The 5,912-nt window shown below is 47.0% G+C and overlaps 1 protein-coding gene and 1 long non-coding RNA gene across 3 annotated transcripts in view; one reads left to right on the forward strand and one right to left on the reverse strand.

The window, feature by feature from the left end:
* Window positions 1-1,651, reverse strand: part of LOC109298488 — a 19,431-nt gene extending 17,780 nt beyond the window's left edge. Inside the window, exon 1 of the long non-coding RNA XR_002097626.1 lies at window positions 1,641-1,651. This is a non-coding gene — a long non-coding RNA (uncharacterized LOC109298488). The remainder of the gene's footprint in view (window positions 1-1,640) is intronic.
* DICER1 (dicer 1, ribonuclease III) overlaps window positions 1-5,912 on the forward strand; it is a 140,702-nt gene that overhangs the window by 10,160 nt on the left and 124,630 nt on the right. The gene's annotated exons all lie outside the window — the stretch shown is intronic.

Genomic DNA, 5,912 nt, shown 5'->3' on the forward strand with positions numbered 1-5,912 from the left:
ACTCCCTGCTGCAGGTGCTTGCAGCCCATGTGGGGCTGTTTGAAGCAGGCACATGCAGCCCCACATGGGCTGCAAGTGGCTACAGCGCAGGACACTGGCCACAGGGTGGGTGAGGGAACACTTTCCCACACTCAGCACCAGCTTGTAACCTGGCTCTGCTGCCAGCCTGGGCCCCGCTCTAGCTCCGGGCTTGCCTGTTGGGGCTGTGTCTGGTGTCAGCTGCTGTGCCTCCCCCCATGCTGCAGCCACTCACAGCCCGCCTGGGGCTGCCTGGGCCTGCTCCAGACAGCCCCAGGCAGGCTGCGAGCGGGGCTCTGGCCATGGGGCAGGCAAGGGCCCGCTTTCTTCCCCTGCATGCTTGGGATGGATGTTGGACCAGCAATTCTCAGTCAGGCTGCCATGGCAGAAATTTCAAATGGGAATCTAGTGTTAAAAACATTCTGCCCTGCTGTGGTCCAAGCTGTTTGCAGCAGAAGAATTGCTCTGCTCTTTTTTTGCGTATAGAAAAGAGTGAGAACTGAGGGAGGGCTGAAACTTTTATTTCCAGGGGTGCCTCAAGTCTAAAAAAGGTTGAGAAACACTGTTAGGTAAGCTTTGGGGCACAAAGAACTCCTCCTTAACTCTAGGAGAGGCACTTTTGTTAGACCAAGCTTTTGGGTACACTTCTCCCAACTATACAACTGGTACAAGGAATTGCCTAAAAATCCTCACTTTCAAAATGTGGTGGGCATTTCAGTGTTTCTCTTTTTATATACTCAATGAGACCTGTCACTTCATAAAATACTGTCATCTACTACCCTTTAGTCTGTTTCCAGAGGCATGTTCCACTCCTCTAGAGGTTCTTGGTATAAAAAGAACCTTTCCAAGCAGCCTATAAAACGTCTCCAAATGCAAGGATGCAGAAGGCAAGCTGAGTCTTCCAGGATGGTTTTCTAATCTATTAATGTCCATAGGTGTCCAAGGAGTAAAGATTCTTCTGCTTATTCGGACAGTCACGCCTCTGGTGTTTCTGTTCAGGGGAGGCATTGAGTCTAAAGTCCTGAACCTTAGTAGAACCGCGGTTGGCAGCCTGTTAGGAATTACAGACTGAATTAATACAGCTCAGTCTGAAGGCAGGCTGCCATTGCTTCCCTTCCACTTAGTGCTGACACTGCTGATAAAAGGAATCAGCACTTGTGGTAGAGACGGGTGGTGGCTTTGTTTGTTTTCTTTTTTTAATTAGACCTACTAGATACTTGCAAATAAGTATTTATTTGCAAGCTTTTGGGTGCACACTCACTCTTCTTCAGGCATAGGAGAATGCGAAGATAGTAAAATTTCTTCTAGGTGGAAATGAATTCATTTAGTAGGTCTAATAAAAAGATAATTGCCTCTGCCACAACTTCTGATTCCTTTTGCCTGTAGACCAATATGACTGCAACCTGTATTTCTGAACGACTGCTGATTTTAATGCACTTATGACGCAGCTGCTGCTTCCAAAATGTTACTGGTATCCCACCTTCAGGGCCTGGATAAAATCAAATGGTAGGCCAGACTTGGCTGTGGGGCCATAAGTTGCCCCTTTTTCTAAAACACTCGTTGCTTGTTCTCGTTGGGGGTGGGGGGTGGTCAGTGAGTTTCAGTTAAACCTTGTTACATACTTCATGTTGATAGTCTTCAGGGGGGTGGGGTGTGTGTGAATACTTTGGGAACCTTATCTGCACAAAACCAGCCATAACTTCCTGTTCCTCTAAAAACTCTGCTACAACATAGTTAAATGTTTTTGCTGATACAATACAATAGTCTCCAAAATTCTTTTTTTGCCCCCAGATTTGTTTGATCCTGAATAGTAGTAGTTGGAGAGGGTGAGATTCCAGAAGATAATGGTACCATATTTGCTCTCACTGCAGAGAGTTTATTGATGTTCTGCTGCTACAACCCCATAGTGAACTCTACATGGATTACTTGAAAGGGCATTTGTCTTCCTCAAAACTTGCTGCTGACTTTTTTTTTTTTAACTTCTCTATTATTACTGTGAAGCGTCATTCACTCCTAGATAAAATCATCTGCAGAAGGAACTATTCAACTACTATATTTCATCAAACCATAAAATGAGTCCCTTCCCCCTCCCTGAAGTCAGTATGGGGGAGGAAGAACCCCTTATCTTATATTTGCATACTGGCAGCCCTTCTCCCCCATTAAATGTATTGCCTATCCTTGAACTGCTGGTTGAAACAGCATGTGCTCAGTCATGGAAACCACCTGTGAAGCTGACTTGTGGCCATGATATACATATGAGATCTATATAGACTGATGGAGAGGTATATCATGGCTACAAGTGAGTCATATCACACATCTGATTTGTAGCAATGCTCAGCACGGGCAGCATTCAAATACCTGGCCCACATTGGGCAATACTGGGCACTAATATATATGATACAAGTGTCCCTCCAGCCTACAAATAATGCATTTTGGGGACTCCTGGCATTCTGCAGCTGTCTCGCATCTCTTCATATCTGTAGCATGCCATGAGGGGACAGTGTGCAGACAAGTACCCCACCTTTCTGCATTTGCTGCACCATTTTGGTTGCCCATGGTGCATTATAAAACCCTGGTGTGCCCCAATCCAAATCACTGGATTCTTTACCCTAGTAAGTTGATTCCCAAGTCCTTTTGGTTCGAGAAAGCAATCAGGCTGGTGAGACGCTTTGCCTACACATCCAAAATCTCAAAACAGTACCTTTTCCAGCAAAACTTATATCTATTCACCACCAATCCCATCTGTCTTCTGTTACCAGTTAATTGCCTTTATCCTCTACTCTAGCTTTTCTTGGTGCCTCTTCTGTGTTCTTTATCATGCCATTCCTGGTAGGCTGGCCTGCTGTCATGCTCCCACTGTCCTCTGCTTCTTCCCCAGTTGTACCTTATGTTGCTGCTCCTGCTCAGTCTCCTGATCTCCTCTGCTCTTGTCTTCTGTCTGGCATTTGTCACTTTTGCATTGCTCCCTCTGCCATTGCTCCTGATGTTATCTTCCTTCTCTCCATATGTGTCCATTCTCCATTTGTCTCCAGTTTTTCCTTTCTACTCTACAACTCTTTTTTTTTTTTCCCCCCCCCTACCTCCTGCTTACTTGCCACCACTCCCATTGTTTTGAGCTTTGGGTCTCTCTTCTGCTGTCCTTATACCCTGATGCCCTGTCAATCCCTTTCTCTGCCTTTAGGGCATTGATCAGGCTTTTACTGCCAATGGAATCCCTTTCTCTTGTGTGGCTCTTTAAAAAAAAAAACAAAACAAAAAACAAAACAAAACAAAAAAAAACCTCAGGTGCATTTTCCCTTCACAGAAACTGGCACTGGGCCTGGAGCTACTGTAATATCAGGTCAGCAATGGTACCCTGACACCCTTCCCTTGACATCAAAAATCCTATATTTGATCTTAGCCAAAAGGCTGAGAATCTGATGGGGACCCCCCTTTTTTTTATGTGGCCCTTTTTAAAAAAAAAACCAAAAAAAAAAACCAAAAAACCCGCCCCAACACATTGGGTGTTTCTGCCCTCCCCCTAGTAGCCCATCTGAATAAAATAATAGTGCCTATTGTCCTCACTCCCCCTCAGCACCAACTCTGTCAAGTTTGTGATAAGCCACCACACTGAGTACATTTCGACTTCCTCTTTGCAATCACAGCTGAGCAGTGCCTTTCTTTGCTGTTTCCAACGATTCCTGTTTCTTCACGAGCCTTAAAGGTCTGGCAAACATCACCAAACTATGTAGCTGAGAGATTCTGTTGCTTGCTTCTCAGCCTGTCGTATGTTATTAGTGTGGCTCTGCCCTCTGTGGGATAGAGACAGACCAGGCTGCCCTGTGCATATATATTTTTGTGACGAATACCTGATTCCAGTAGTTTTACTGACTTAGCACATGGATCCTTTGGGGGGTGGTATATTTGGAGCATACTGAGCAGCAGTGGGCTGTGTGGTCACTACGACTTGAAATACTGTTCACTTTGCTGGGGCCCAGGCCACTGAACTACATAAATCATGAGCCTTTTTGCTCTGCACTAATATCATGATGCATAGTTGGTACTATGTACAAGTAGGTATACAAGTGGTGTTGCTCAAACGTATGTTTGTGGACTGATAGGCCCTCATCCTGGTGCCTAGTTGGGGGAAAGCCCCTGAGCCTACTCGCCCACCACAACTTTGGGTGTTATCCGTACCTCTGATCTTGCTTAGTGGCTCTTACTGGCTCAGGAACACTATGGTGCATGTTCTGTGGGGCTCCTCCTCCCCTATACCCTATCCCTTTCCGTTCAGGTATTGTCATACATCCCAGGCACCCTTGATGTCGTTGCAGGCGGCTTGATGTGCTGATGTGATGAAGCACCAGTGTCATGGGAACTTCCTGTGGCCTGTCATACTTTGAGGAAAAAACATTGTTTCTTTTTGTATTAATATAACTCTAGTGTAGCTCTGAGTGTTGGGCAGGGCACTGTTGCCCCTGCACTCAGCTCATGAGCACAGGCAGCTTAAGGGTCTGCTTCCTCAACCCTTCATTTCTACTTGGCTCTGTTTCCCTAAGGGCTCTTCCTTACAGCCCCTTGGCCAGGTGTCCCAAGGTCTCCATGTGTTCTCCTCTGGGCCCACTTCTGGCCAGATGTAGTAGTTGTCCCCCAATAGCACACTTCAGGTGTGTGGTTGGACTGCAGGGAAGCAGGGGTGTTGCAGGCCATTTCTCTAGGATGCCTTGTTAGGTACCTTCAGGGCCCACCCTCTCCCATCCCCATTGAGCCTTTATCATTGTAGGCTTCTGTCTTGCGTGGGCTGGCTGGCTCTGCTGCTTCGGTATGGATTGCCCGGTCCCAGTGAGTGGGCCTGATCCTAGAAAGGCTACTGGAGCTGTGCCTAGCTCCCTACAAGCAGTCTTTTGGCTAGGGCCTGTATGCCTTCAGGTTTAGCCCCCTCTAGGCTCAGGTGGGCCTGGGATGTTTCACCTGGCTCACCAGCTGGCAGAGGCAGCAAGAAAGTGCTACTGGAGGCAGGGAGCATGTCTGGTTCCAACTCCGGTGCCCAGACGCTTCCATCTGGGTTTCTGGTCTCTAGGCTGCTTTTCAGCGCGTGGCCACTGGGCCACGCTCAATTTGGGGACTGGCCCTCTGGTTGTGGAGCAGCAACTGTGGTGGTCGCAGCCTGGCCACAAGGGCTGCAGCACTGAGGTAAGCTGGGGTGGGGGGCGGCCACAGGAGTATGTGTACTAAAACTTGCAGCAGTTTGCAACAAGTTAAAATGCATCAATTCTGAATGAACTTTCCTTCAGTAATTTGCATATATGCAAGTTACTTGTGGGTATGTTTATAGCAAAATCAGTGTTTTTGATCCCTTTCATTTCAAATCAATGGGGGGGAAGGAAGATTGGGGAACTGCTGTGGTTCTGACTCTGGCCCCGAGTCTGGTTCAGGGCCAAAATGAGACCCACAGCAGTCTCCCCCTGGAGCTTCTGCCCTGCCCTCTCTCCCTCCGCTCCCCCCCTTTTACTATCAGTACAGCTCACTGCTTTCCATGTTCTGCTTGGGGAGAGACTAGAGCCTGAGCAAGGTCTGACAGTAAAGGGAGCAGGAAGGCTGCAGGGGGAAGAAGGTGGGGGAGAGGGCACTACTTTCCCTGCTTTAGCACTGGGCAGGTATAACAGCTGAAAACTATGTCTGTGTAATAAAGGTGCTTGCTGAAGGCTCTATGAAGATTAGACCAAGTGTTTTTCTGTCACTTGTTTAGATATTAAACTATATGTTGTTGTTAAGAGCCTAATTAAAGTCTAAGATGTAGTGAGGCCTTGTATGTAGTATAAGGCCTAGTAAACTTAGCAAAGCCTTGAAGTAGTAAGGCCCTGTGGCATAGTTAAAATTAACCTTATCAGAAGAATGCAAGGCTTGTACTGCTA

The sequence above is a fragment of the Gavialis gangeticus genome, unplaced genomic scaffold, assembly GCF_001723915.1.
Source record: "Gavialis gangeticus isolate Ggan-Ray unplaced genomic scaffold, GavGan_comp1, whole genome shotgun sequence".
NCBI classification, from domain to species: Eukaryota; Metazoa; Chordata; order Crocodylia; family Gavialidae; genus Gavialis; species Gavialis gangeticus.